General features: G+C 42.7%; 1 long non-coding RNA gene across 1 annotated transcript; it reads right to left on the bottom strand.

Annotated features, from left to right (window-relative positions):
- Nucleotides 1-50: 50 nt before the first annotated feature.
- Nucleotides 51-14,572, bottom strand: LOC126875528 (uncharacterized). Its single transcript, XR_007693525.1, has 3 exons — nt 14,424-14,572; nt 11,760-14,330; nt 51-11,672 (listed from the first exon to the last, which is right to left on the bottom strand). It is a non-coding gene; the product is annotated as an uncharacterized LOC126875528 (long non-coding RNA).
- Nucleotides 14,573-15,054: the final 482 nt, after the last annotated feature.

The raw sequence follows: 15,054 nt of genomic DNA, 5'->3' as shown, positions 1-15,054 counted from the left end.
CAAGCGAAAATAAAACAAAGGAAACGAGAAAAAAAAACAGAGTATTTACAGAAAAGGGGAGGGGGGTGATTGGTATAAAAAAAACAACGCAGAGAAATAGAGTTTCGATGGGAAAAAATAACCTCATATACGCGGCGGGAGAGCGTGCGCGCGCGCGCGCACGCGCGCACGTCTGCATGGGTTTATCATGCTGCAAGGGTAGGTATGAAACGAAAATCGCGGGCAAATATTATCTCGCCACGGTTGTAATATAAAAACCGATGAACGCGCGGCGAGACCACTTCGCGCCGCAAACATTCGAAAGCGGCCGAACAGACTAACGAACGCGTGCCGGCGCCCGTCACTGAAAATATAAAACAAGGGTCGTCACACGGCCCTGGTCCCCGGAGCCTCCGTGCCCATAAACGTGTCAACGGCGCGGCGGCAGCCGACGTGGATCGAGAGAGCCAGAGGACTGATACAAAGAGAGAAAGCGACGCATGGCGTCAACAATATTTAGTCACAACGCTGGCGTATCGTGTCGCGAAAATTACGACACCGTTTCGTCGATGGAAAAAAAAAAAAAAAAAGGGAAGGGAGCGAGAAAAAAAGTATAACACAACCGCATACGCGTCGGAAGCCACGGCATTTCGTTCCTCGCGTTTCACGCGATTTCCACGGCGAACGAATTGCGGTGAACTCGACAGCCGCTGCTGTACGACTAACAAAAAGAAGAAGAAAGATATGACTGTTACGCGAAGGTAGTGAAACAACGGGTAGAAGAAGGAAAGAAGATGAAACGTAGCGTACGTTACGTTCGAAATGGCGATCGTGCGAGCCTCGTGCGAATCACGCCACCCGGTAGATAATTAGCGATGCAATCCACGATCGCGGAGCGCATATTCAATGGAAGGTTCATCGGCGTAATGTTATTATAATAGTGGCACGTTTTGCATATGTGACTGGGTAGCTGGTGCGAAGTGGAATCGCGAGTGGACAACGGACACGGTGTGGGAGTAGGAAGGTGGAAAAGAGAACCGCCGTTGCGTGGGAGGGAGATGAATACGAGTGTAGGCGAAGCAGGGTACGAGGTAAAGAGGGTGGGCGATTTTACACGGGCTTTGCCGCACGCCAAGCGTATTTGCATGGTAATGATATGCGGCGCGGCAGGACGGATGGAGTTCCGCCGGTGGCGGTGGCAAAAGTGGTGGGGGAGGAAGGTTTTCGGGTGGGGGATGGCGAATTGGCGATGGTATTTCGTGCACAAGTTTTGAATGTCGCGGCTAAATGCATCGGTTATTACGGTTAATTCGGTGAACGGGCAAGCGAACAGCTGGTCGCAGGTTTATTTATTCGTTGGCGCGAGCTTGCTCGTTTCTCCGCCGTTTTATTAGCAAGTACAGAAGACCGGTGTTCTTGTACCGCTACTCAACGCCTTCGTTTCTCTCCATGCCTCTACTGGCTCGCTCTCTTTTGCGTCATCGCTTTAATCGTTTACACCGGTGCAGTGTGTTCTGCGGTAAGAGGATTAACAGGCGCGAGCAAGTCTGTCCGTTCGATCGTGTCAAACGCGACGTAACCACTTAATCGACCGACTCTCTCGCCCTCCGCCCATCCCGTTGCATCGGTACTGTCTCGTCGGAGGATCCTACTACGGATCCTGGCCGTTTTATTTCGTTTTAGAAACAGCATTTTCCACGTGGAACGCGCGAAACGCGCACGAGCGCTCGTTCAACGAGCGAACAACCGCGGTTACACGCCACAGTGTATTTCCAGAAACGGATACACGCGGCGACTGCTTGATCGATCGCGATCGTGATCGTACCCGGACACCGTGTAATCTCCATTTTACGCGTAAAAATGGACGGGTAACGGCGTAATAAGCGGAGCGTACCGCTATCATTCGGGATCGTTAGCCGCCAGTAACTTGAGCTATCCGTGCCGCGAGCCTCTGTCCTATTACGCTTCGCGTCGATGTCCAATTTCGCGGAAACCCGTGTACCTTTTACGCGCGTGTATACCGTGTCGTACGTTCGTCACGGCTTCCATCCCTCCTCGTTCGCTGTTTCTACATCGGTTTGGAACAGGGCTAACTGGCATAACGCGACAAGAACGATGGAAACGTTTTCCACGTTCTCGTTGCATCGTTCGAATATTTAGTCTTTACGATTTGCGTACTCTTTTCGTTGTTGCATGTCGTTGGGGAGACGAGCTTTGCAACATTTTTCAATTTCCAGAAACCAGTTTTAGAAGGGTCGATCGATTATGTTTGGTGAAAAGACGCGCGATGTGCGCGGACCTCTACATAAACAAAGCTTGTGCAAACGATTTATGTACAGTGTACATATGTATATAAGTATGTTAGTTTTGATGTATGAAGTTTTTTAATGGTTTGTTCAGAGTCAATTTTATTTTTGAAGACGAGCTTTTTGTCTCTACTTCGCTCGTGTGTTTATTCCACGGAACTTGAATATTTATTTTACGCGTGTCAGGTGCAAAGTATGAATTGCTTGATTATTTCTTTCGGAACTTGATAATACGCATCGTCGATAGAATGGATTTTCTTTCTGAAACGAACGGGTTAAACACACACGTAGAAATCAATATTTATTAGCTACTTGATGGGGATGTACGGGGATGATAAAATAAAGACAACGCACAATAAACCTGTCGAATAAAAGCAGCTGTATTTCTTATCACTTCAAGTGATCGCAATAACATCGATTAGCGGACTACCGACGTTTTAAAAAACTTGCGTACTCGTAACGTGAAAATATTACGAATAATAAGCAGAAGTTTATGGTGAATGTTTATGACAGATGATTAATTTCACGCAACTTTTATTTTACCAACATCGTCGTACAAAAAATGTACAAAATTTTGCAGAAAATCCGTTTCCAGCTTTCTCAGAAAAATCCACTTTTCTGCCAAGGATATTCCTTCCTCATCCAACTTGCAAGATATTTGCAATGCGAAATAGACGATAACTCGGAACACATTACGCCTCAATAATCGATTTCAACAAATTAACAGCATTTAACGTTTAAGGATCCAACGATTTCCCCAACAAATAATTTTGCAATTCCACGTATAATCAGCGCCGCTATTTGCCACGTAATCCCTGGTTCCCTTCTTTTCGTCGATCAACTATTTTTCCGCTCCCTACGCCACGACATCGAACCATCCTCGATTCGATATCGAAGATACGAACCTTGACCCGTTACGGATCGAACGCTGGTCCATGAAAATCGAACGTGACGAAGCTCGCCGCCTAACGCGACGCGCTTTCGTCGCGTCCGCTGCGCGAGAAGAAAGAAAGCGAGAAAAACGCGCAAAAAGGAAAAGGAGACGTCGAATGTCGGGCGATTTTTATCCGACGCACCACAGGGGACCACCCAGGCGTTGGTACGCGAGCCGACGCGCACGTACGCTTCCACCACGCGCTCTCGCATTGCGACGCGAGCAAGCCAGGGTCCGAGAGAGCTGGGTTCTGGCCGGCAGGCGGTCAGGCACCCATACTCAAAGCGCTAATTTTCTCTCTGTCCATTGGCGGGGACTGGCTTGTGCGTGCCGCAGCGCGGCACGGTGCTCACACAAACGTGGCAAATTAACAGGCACGCAAATGAGCGAGTTCACGCGCTCGCTTTCGTGTTACCCTGCGCCTCTCTCGTCACAATTGGACACTAATAAACGCGGCAACGCGTGTCTCTATCCCATTCTGCCTCAGTGTAGAAGCCTCTCTGTTCCACCCCTTTGCGCTCTTCATCCCTTATGCCGACGCTATACCACGCTATCCAGTTCTATCGTTCTGTACTCTCTGCCTTGCTCGGTCCATCGCTAACGAACTACGTCTAGTATCTATGCTCTGCGAGCTTTGTCACGTAGGCGCACTGTTTCTGCCCGTTTCGCGTGCTTTCATTCCATTCTCGCGTTACACGGTCGAGCCTCGCATCTTGACGCCAGAGAATCTTCGAGTTGTGCGGATATCTTTCGGATACAGTAAGCGTTATAAGATGAGCAAGATATCGGGAGGATTCGTAAGCTGGTGATCTCGCAGGTCGATAAGAGTTCGTATCTCTGGGATTGTGGAGGCTGGAGAAAAGGCGAATTTGATGATTCTAGAAAAAATATATAATTCGAGTTACATAGTTGGCGTGCAAAAGGAGCACAGTGAGGATTGAAATACGACCTTTTATCGTAAGATACGACTGTGTACGTATGCATATATTAGGTTGTCTTTCTTTTACAAACACGTCTTTTACAACAACGCATCTTTATACAAACGTGAAACCTAATCTGTCAAACGTTGTGATCTTTATCTTGATAGAGCGAAATGGATCATACGTAATTTGATAAAATGATATAGAACGAATAATGTTGTGCATCCATTATTTTCTTACAAAACGAAAGAAACTTTTCGGACGACCTAATATAATCTACTACGTCGCAGCGATGATTAAGCTTTTACTTATACAGGTAAACTTGGATTTGTTGAAGGTTGATTTCCTAGTGTGTATGTGTGTGTGTATCTGCAAATGACTGTTATACGGATAAAAGTACGTATCTAGATACGTGGTAAAATATTCCATATAAGTTAGAAGCAAATGTCTTCACACTGAGGCAGAAAGAAACGAAGAGAATCATTGTCGTATAGAGATTTTTAAATTATAGAAAGTTGAATCACACAGATCTTCGTTTCTTACTTCTCTTAAATGTAGTTGTACAATGTATAGAAATGTAGTAGTTGTTTCTCTGGCGTTGTTTCGTCTGTTTCACTCTCTCTCTCTCTCTCTCTCTCTCTCTCTCTTGCTACGAGTCTGTCTCTATTTAGTACGTGTTGGTGTTTCATGTGATATACCCTTCTTCGTTACTCCTGCGAGTGCAATCTCCCTTGGATGGGCCATGATATCTGCAAACACGAGAGAGCAGCTCGCAGCGGGAATATGCACGCTTGTCCGCGTGAAAAGCGAGATACAGGAGAAAATTACCGGTCTCCGGACCGCTGCAATCGAGACACACGTGTCTCGTGCTATGAATTTCGACGTTGAACCGAGTCCACGAAGATTCTTGCGGATTTGTACCTTTTTCATATCTTCGCGTCAAGGATACTTATTAGACCGCGGAGTTTTATGCGTTTACGGGGAATTTGAAGAAGCAGAAATATACAGAGTGCGCGTGATATGCAGAGGAATATGAAACACTAAAAATAGAGTGCGGATATTTATGCAAATTCATATTTTTATAAACATAATCAAACATACATAGAAATTTTGTTACACGCCACACATTGTAAAAGACACTTATAGATATTTTATACACTTTTGCATTTTCAAATTTTCCACAAATGTACGAAAATCCGTAGTACAGTTACAATATTCAATAGATGAAACACGCGGCTCTTTGCTTACGTCTCATTTGCATTCGCAATCCGATGATTATGATGGGCGAAGATCTTCGTATTGCATTTCACTCACTGAGCGCTCTTTTATCTTTTTATTTCTCTGGTCTTTGCTCCAGTTTTTGCTATCTATTATATTTGGTGGTTAGGTTGGGCGATTAGGTTATATTAGGTGGTTGGTTATATTCGATGAAAGTGATCGTCTCTTGAGAAAATGCCGCGCGAAGAACCGAGTGATATGTAATCTCGCGGGTTGTCGGAGAAAGCTCGAAGATCTTGGGATTTATGGCGATTTGCATGCATTAGAGATCGTCGAGGATACTCTGGCGAGTCGAGAGGTCGAATGAGAGAAAAAAAGGATGGTTTTCTGCGAACCGATCACGAAGCGGTCTCGAAGAAGTCGAAGACACTAGGCTCCTTTTTGTCGATCCGAGCAAGTTGACCTTTTAAGGATCGCCTTCCGCAATGGAATCGATTAACCTATTGCACTGTCAGTCCCTTTTTGCATTCTTCTGTTACACTATGCCACGCGTGACCAATTACTTACGAATCGCATCTGATCCTTGTGTACTCGCTGTATTACGAAACAATTCTGTTTTCTAGCAACATTGTAACTATCTCAAATTATCGACATTGGCTTGACCTCTTTCATCCGACGTTTTTCTATCCGGTTTTTATTCTTCCACTCTGTAAAAACTGATAATACCACGGTAAGAAAAAGATCGAGATTTGTGTATCAATTTAAAAAATTGGAACATTGTGGATAAGACTATGTGTACATATATCGTATGTGTTTTAAATATATGTGCCTATCTATATATATGTATGTTTTACGATTTTTATAAATAATATTTGTCAAACATTTTATAAACAAATGTAATCAACCATTCGTTTGCTTGGCCAGAAACCTAACCCAACGCAGGCTGATTAAGGAGTATCGTACATCTCACAAGCCGAAAGATAAATAGATACAGACGTTCAAAACGTCGCGAAATTAGAACGCAAGAAAATAAAATTTAGTTTAATGTCGACTTATCAGAAGACAAAGTCATCAAGTACGAAATCACCAAGTTTTGACATTTGTATCCATCTAATAGGTGGAAAGATTCTGCTGCAACGAATGTAACAACACATTGTTCTACCTCGCAGAAAAATAACGCGAAAGAATGAACAGAAAGGTGTGCGCGAACAGTCGTGCATATCTGTACACGGACCAGTTAGAAAAAAATCGTAACATCAAAAACGCACAGATATTACATGGCCCGTACAGGCGCACCTACACGCCAACTACTGTTCCAGCTGTTTTCTACCTCCGGCAGTTTAAAAGTTTCCAAGTAATCTCTCGATTTTTCAGTTACAAAAATCAAATATCGTCGGTTGATCGAGCGCGTTCACGCTGTTCACGCGTGTACATCGGCAACGCATACGCGTACGCACGCATTTGGCCGGAGAGTCATCGTGTAAACCGCGAAAAGCTGAGGTGACGCACGCCTATGAAAACGTAACCAGCCCCAGTGGCGGTTGTTTTTCTGCGGTGTTAATGCAACGACAAAAATTGCTACAGCCGCGGACGGTGCAGCTGCTCGCGCGTGTCGAAACAAGCGCGCGAGAAACGCTCTCTCGGCTTCGATATTGCGATCCCTGCGTGTCCATAACGCTGAAATTTCGTTTCCCGGCCGTCCAAGCATAATGGATTTTCGACTTCCGCTTTTTACGTTTTCAATACCACCGACGAATCGTTTAACGAGCAACGCGCACGGCACACCGAAACGGGGCGCGAATTTTTCTCTTTTTTTCGCCATTTTGCCTGGAATTTGAACGCAGAAACATTTATTTCGAAGTTGCATCCTTTTCGGTTCGATTCTTTCTCTGTGAGAAACGCTTTCGCTATTTATATCGCAGATCTTTCAATTATAAAATATAGCAGAGTCTCGATGGAACAGCTGATTATTATCAGAAGAAGAATGATTGGTTTGGATAATCTCTACTGTCTCTGAATACGAGGAAGGATATTGTTTGAGAAATACGTGTAACTCGACGATTTAATTTTCATGTTTCTCACAATTAGGGAAGAAAATTTTTCAAGGGAAAAAGAATGAGAACGGTTACTGGCATTTCTTTCGAGAAATATAAAGTATATTTTCTCTTATCGCATCTTGTAGCGGATCGTAAAATACGTTCAACCAATAGCACAGTAATAATTTCCTAGTGCTCTTAAATGATATTAATGTTACAAATACTCGTTCTCTGCCTCTCCCTCTCTCTCACTCTCTCTGTCTATCTGTCTAAAATGAATACGAACGTATCGTAATGTTATTTCAATTATTTTTGACTTAATTGCAGCAGGTCTAATATAATGCGATTTATTATATATTCCAAAGTTGTAGATTATTTGCTCTGCAATGGTATCGAATAATATCGTATTCGAAAATAACATCAATTACAAAGAACTCGATATTACAAGCGAACACCATTCTCAAAATACCCGATGGATTCTGATCTTGTTGTGCTTCGTCCATCATCGATCCATTTAACACGTTGGCCGCCACGTCACCCATATCTATGTGACGGGTACACTTCCGTAGGGACCCGTCACCCAAGTACGGGTGACGCTCTTCTTGTTCCAGTTAATTAAATATGGGATATACAACATAAAAATATTATAAACACATTATACGATACTTTTCATTCATTTATATTCTGGATAAAATATTACATTATGCAATATCGCGTGGTATTTTTTAAAACATTCCAAACACATTTGAGGTGATTTTGCGCACTTCGAACAATAGTTGTAGACTTCGTCATCATTACTCTCCTCATTTTCAAATATATTTTTACGCTGTTTACTGAACATTTTGAGGATGAAAAAATCACTGATATAAGTCTCACAAATATGCTTCTCGACTAAATGAAAGATCTGAGATATTTGCCATGAGATCCCTCGCAATACTTTAGCTGGAAAGCTTATTGCTTTCTCCATTTCAGAACCAAGTAATCTTTTCTTTTCAATGAATCAAAGGCGATAAGCAATGAATTCCCGCTCGTCGCTCTGTTTACGTTCTGCGTACCGCCGGTCGAACTTGGGCCTCGCAGGAAACTTAGCTGAATCACGCCGGGCGATCAACGTGTTAATAAAGACAAATAAAGCTACAAATAAAGAATAAAAAAATTCGTCGCGCGATCTGAGAGACTCATGGATTGTCTAATGCTAAAGTACAAAGGGAAAGTGCAACGCGCATCGAAACAGAAAAATTGATCTCCTTAAAAACCTCGCAAGGGCGCAATTACTCGGACGATCGAGCCCAACTGGAGCAGCCCGTGACCGCGTGAATTAGAGGTCGGTAGGAGATTAAAATGAGCAGCAAACGGAGAGCAGATTTACCAGGTTAGAAACGTGCGGTTCGTCCTCGGAAAAGACGAGGAAACGATCGGGGGATCCACGTAAAACGGCAGCTGGCTCGCGGGATCGTAAACGCAGCTAAACATGTGTACGGGCATAAAACGTTGCTGCACTCTCCCTCTGTGCGTCGCATAAATATACAGGCGCCCCTTTAGCCGATGAGCCGTGGTGCGCTTAAATTTCTCGGTAGCCGTAAACGAAACCAGAAAGAGAAAAAGCGAAACACAGAGAGCGAGAGAGAGAATGATGGAAAGAGAAGAAATAGCACAGAAAGGGTAAGAGGAGGAGGAGGGCAGAAAGGAAGGCGAAGAAGGAGGAATTTATCGTGCAGCCTGGTCGAGGCGCAGCTGAGTGAATCGCTGCAATTACATGCCAAGGTAATTGCACACGGCGACCGGAGATTTTTATCCTCGCACCTTGCACAAAGAAACCCTTCCCCTCCTGGGCTATTCAATTTATTCGTTCTCCTTCTAGCGTCTACGATCGCCGACCGGCCGCAAAAACTCAGCCACCGCCGCAGTGGTTTTTTTCGTTCCACTTGAAAAATTGCGACACCGCCGCGTACTTCGCGGTTTCCCTCGGGGCGTTCCCTCGTGTGAAATCACAGCCAGTAGGAGTATGCAAGGGGATGAGTTGTACGTGTACAGAGATCGTTCGAATGGCTCGATTTAAGAGTGGGATATAGGGACGATCGATAAGGATCGACGATTAACCGAGATCGATTAAACGAGAGTTGCTCTTGTTGAGACTAGTTAAACGGACGCGTGTGATTTACGTAATCGAGCAAAGCGAAAATCGCGTTGCTCGATAGTTGTTGCTCCACGACGATCGTCGTCGATCAGTTTTGCGATTCTCGATGGATATACAGCGACCTATACCTACGTAGATTTGAAATTCATCGAAATTAAAGGCTGTTGATTTTGTTCTTTCGGAGGAATGAGAAACATTTGATGTCTGTTTTACGGATTTTTAAGGATGCTTTTGATACTGTTTCGTTAATGAGGTCTTGTAATTTTGGATAGATGTATTCGGTCAAATGAATAGGGAGATGTTGTACGCGAGATATGGGATTCGAGGTTGTCGGACGATTTCGTTGATTCGCGATTTTGCATGTTGACGAGAACTGAAGGCAGAAAAATTAGACTTTTGGATAACGATGATTGGATGCTGGTATCTTTCGATTGGGATTATTTGCGGTAATTACATATTGAAGCTGTTTTACTGTGCAGTCTGGATATAAAATGGCAGAAATTGTGCGTTATTAAATTCTCCTAATAACACATAAGCGGACTGACGATCATTGCCAATTCTTCATATCTCGTCATACCATCGTTTCAACAAATTACACATCCGTCCAAAAAGCAGCGGCAACAAGTACTTATTAACAAAAAGAGAGCTTCTTCGAGTCATATAAACCAGCGATAAAAAGCGCACTCGAAACACACAACTGGCAATCACGACAATACAATTCTCCACAAAAAGCCGAATAGCATCGCGATTAAACGTATTCTTCCTCTCTTCGCATCTTAAAAAGCCTTGAAAACTTCGGCATTAAGTAATTACCGTGCCACCCAAGGAGATCGTTAACGCTCCACGTATCAGCTCCTCGATCCTCCTCGTTCACGCGGCACAAGTGAACATTTTCTTGTCTCGTGCCACCGGAGGCCCATTCACAGAACGAAACGCTGGAAAAAGAAAAGCTTAAAAGAAAAGGGAAGAAAAAAGTGCGCTCTCGAACGCGTGTGCCATAAAATAAAGAGAAAAAAAGGAGGAGCGACATGACTAAGCGGAGACGCGACAGCTCGTTAACGCGTTCTTACGAGAGTTTCGATGATCGATCGGCTCGAAATTAGCGAGATAAGCGAGCGTTACGTCGACGGGTATCGTCGGTTCGACGACGAGGATCTGGTGGGTGGAAACGGTAACGTGATGTCGTTCTCTCTGTCTCTTTTACCTTGTCCGTCTCTCTCATTCCGGAGGCGGAGGTGTGCAGGAGGCGAACGCGGAGGCGGAGGGCATCGGCGGCGGCGGTGGTTATCCAGATAGCAGATAGCCAGGACGGTGGTCTCGTTTGCGGTTTGACCACCCTTGTGGTGCACTGCCCTAACCGCCCCTAACCACCATACCGCACCATCCGCAGCCGCGCGGTGTGTGCAACCGGCGATAATGTCGCCCTTGCTGCGGCCGATGCATGTCGTTGCACTGGCCACGCTTGAGGCACAAAGTGTTCTATCAAATGCTCCAACCTCGCCTCTTTCCCACACCTTCTTCTTTTCCTTTCTTCATTTCCTTTCTTCTTTTTCCTCGTTCCAGGCTCCATTATTTCCTTCGTCTTTTATACTTGTATTTCTCCTTTTCTTTCGGATTTCGTTTATTAATTTGCTCGTCCCTTTTGGGACGGCAATGGTTTTTTTAATTCGTAATAGACTTTTGTGCATGATGATAGAAGAATGGAATCGCGAGGTGATCGTTAGGAGCAGGATTTCCAGAATTTTGATTTCGAAAGGGTAAAATATTTTTTGTATATGCTTCTTGGAAGTTAGTAACATTTCGTTAGTGCACTTGCTTACCGTAGTTTATCTCAATTAATATCATTTAATATCATTTACGTCATCTTCTTGCAATAGACCAACGATAAATTTATACAAATAGGACGTTCGTTTCTTGAAAATCGAAACAATCATCTACTTATTTGATGAAATTAAGAAGCGCGTTAACAAAAATGGTTAACGAATATAAGGGGCTCTTAAACTTTTCTTTCTCCTTGCATTATACATTTTTCATATACTTGTCATTTAAATTTCTTTGATGCAAATTTCATGCCTCTATCGTTAACGCTGTCGTATTTAAAGCACCTGCGCGTCTCAGCGCGTTTCAATCAGGAGCCCCATCCTATAAAATCAGCAAAACAGAAACGTAAGTTGGTGATACAGGATGATCCCGATTAAAACTGACCAACATGCTGGCTAAACGTCTTACCGGATTATCTCGACACAGTCCGACGCGGAACAGGTTCATCGGTGGCCACGTTTGACAGGCTGTTTTACGCGGATAGCGATACGGGCCGATCGAATAAATAAGCGTTGTGGACGAGTTAATTATACCGGTCGTCGGGGTTCCATATTAATGCGATCCCGGTGAACCGTTTATTCGATGAAAAAGTCCAAATACGATCGTGGCGAGGCTTAACGAGATCCTTTCACGGGGTCCCGTACGATTGCGACCACGTAACCACGTATACGTAGCAGGCCACGCGGTAAACGAAAACATATCGGTCACCTGTAATGTGAGAAAATATCAAGAGGCAGGAATGTTCCATGTAACGAGCTGTTTCTGTTTTAAGGCATTTTTGAGGCTACCGATCGCTGCAGAAATTGGGTTCAGCGTGTTCGTGTGCGGGTACCAGCAATTCTTTAAATATTGTTTATGGTAAGTATGGATACTTACCATACTGAGAGATAGAAGTATGTATAGAAGGCTTTAATAAGTAGTTTTCTATTTGTATATTGTATCCTAAAATTGTATTCTATGTATCTATCGACAATCGAGAGGATTTTACCGTGTACCAGGAATTTTAATTTGCTATGCGAATTTCAAAATATAGTAAAGAAGCTTCGGTTATTATTATTTTATTTATTTTATTATTTATTTAATTCTTATCTTTTGTCATTGAATGGCTTCTAATTGCCAACCTTACAAAGGTAGTCAGTCTTCGCGATATTCGTTATGTATGCATATAATTTGCAATATTTTTTACAACGAGACTGTAGGAGAATATTTAATTATTCTTATGAAAGTTTACGATTTAAAAACAAAACGAAGTCGGTCGTACAATCTCGAATTTTCAATATTTAAAGTCGTCTTTTTCATAAATGATAAAAGAGAAAAGTTGGCATAATTGTGGTTAGCCCTTTAGAATTCGTTTATACTTTATACCGGCTACCTACTTTTCAAGCTCGGTTTCCTTTAAAAATCTCACGTCTTGCTCATGATTGTCCTTCGTTAGCGTTCCTTGTCTTAACCTGTTAACTAGGTCGCCTTTCAGATAGAGACTTCTTTTTCAGGTGGAATTAAAAATTCTCAAAACACGGGTTAACTCTAACTAGATGCATTTTGACGTTTTAAAACATGAGTATAATATAATGTACGTGTAATAGCAGAATGTAATAGCAACGTAACGATGCATTAAAACCGGAATATCCTCGGATAAATTAATTATTAAGTTCAAAGGTTAACTTGTCTTTACTAGTCAACAGGTTAGCTTTGTATATCAAGTAAGCGTACTAACCTTGTATATCAAGTAAGCGTGCTAACTTTATACTTTGTAATTTACATCCAGCGTTCTGATATACGAGATAGGAGATTATTCAGAGAATGGTCCGTTTTTGTATACGAATATATTATAAATTTCACGTATCGTTGAATTTTCCATGAATTTTCCATTCCTTTGCAAACCATACAGTTGCATACTAGTACGTGTGGAGCACTGGAGAACACGTAAAACTTCAAGTCAGAGGGCGATTTCCCTTTAATCTTCGCTCGAAGAATGGTCCCGATTAGCCAAAACTCGTGAACTCCACAATACACCTAATCGCAGCGGTGGTACGACAACAGTCTCGGGAATGCACGAAACGGTTGTTCTCTGGTAAATCGGCTGAATCTCTCTACTCACTGTCCCCACAGCGAAATTGGGCTTTATTCGCATAAAATGCTAACACGAATGAAATTTCGAATAAATTTTTCGAATGAAACTTGGTTCGAATAAAATATCTCGAATACATCTTTTTTTTTTAATCTTAAATAGGGCGTTAAAATACAATTACACTCAAATGAAATTTGACATAAATTTTTCGAACAAAATTTTGTTTCCTACGGTCTGTGACTAAAAGTTGCGAATAAAACGGAGTTGCTCGAATATAACGAGCAATCTCTTATTCAAGTGAAATAAAAACTTCTTCGAATAAATCAGAAAATAGAGGTATCGCGTGTGTCATCGGCGCGTACTATACACGTGTGAATGTACGCTATCTCAAGAAGGGTTTTCCCTTACCTTGTGGTATATACCTCTCGGATTTCTATCCATAAATGTAAAGTAGTGACGCTTTTATTTCTGACGTTTATGCTTATCGCGCAATTTTTTTCAATAACGAATAACCACATAGATCTATTCATCAATAACTTTATTGAACAAAAGAAAATACAAATATTATATAAAACTGTATTGCAAATTGTACAAAGAAATACAAATCAGTATATACATACACGCTGATATACAAACACATATTAATCTATTAGAAATGAGAACTCAGTAACTGTGGTAGTACATTTTTTAGATCGTTCCATATTATCAAATTCTGTTTTTCATCAAATTCTTGTTTTATTCCAAGGATTGGTTTAAAATTTCTCCCGCCATTATTTTTCCCAACCTATTCCTTTCTCTCCCTCTCTCTCTCTCTTTCTCTTATTTGCACCCATTCTACAACTTCATGAGATTTACCAAAATTAAAGTATTTATTGCACCGAGGCAAACTATTGTGTCCAACATAATCCCTAAAATACAGACAATGAACACAAATGCGTGTTAATCACGTGCCGTCTAGCAGCAGCCTAACGGATTTCCATTTCCTTTCCTACTTGACTCACCTAGGTATACACAGGTGTAACCCGAAGAAGCTATTCTGCCAGGTAAGGAAAGCAAGTGGGACTCGATTCCGGCTTTTCGTCCCGATCCAGCATTTCCGTTCGAATGATCGTCCAGTCGTTTACGAGGCGGCTAGCCAACGAGAGGAAACGTTTGTACGATTCGAATCATCGACAACCGATGGCCAGACTTCTTTATATGTACATGTACACGCATATACGTATGAGTATGTGCACACGCGTATGCATATATATATGCACATGTCACTCACACACGTATGTACATACATACATACATACACACACATCCAGGCGTGCCTATACACAGCTTCGTACATGTGTACGTACATATAGAGGCTGCATACATGTGTACGTACAGATGGACGTAATGCAACCGCACGTGTGTACATTTTACATATGTATACCTTGCACACGACGTATGTACACTGCGTAACGCCTATACGACAGCAGGCCGCGCCTAACGAACCGAAATGATACCCACCAGTCGTCGCGTGTGTACACATATACGCATAGATGCGCGACGGAGAAGTTCGTGTGACCGTTACACAGTTATACACAAACACGTGTCTCCGCGGAGAGCGAGAAGAGAGCAGCAGTCTCGCTTAATGCTCGG

Source organism: Bombus huntii, chromosome 2, assembly GCF_024542735.1.
Source record: "Bombus huntii isolate Logan2020A chromosome 2, iyBomHunt1.1, whole genome shotgun sequence".
Taxonomy (NCBI): Eukaryota; Metazoa; Arthropoda; class Insecta; order Hymenoptera; family Apidae; genus Bombus; species Bombus huntii.
This window is presented reverse-complemented; position numbering and strand designations above follow the sequence as displayed.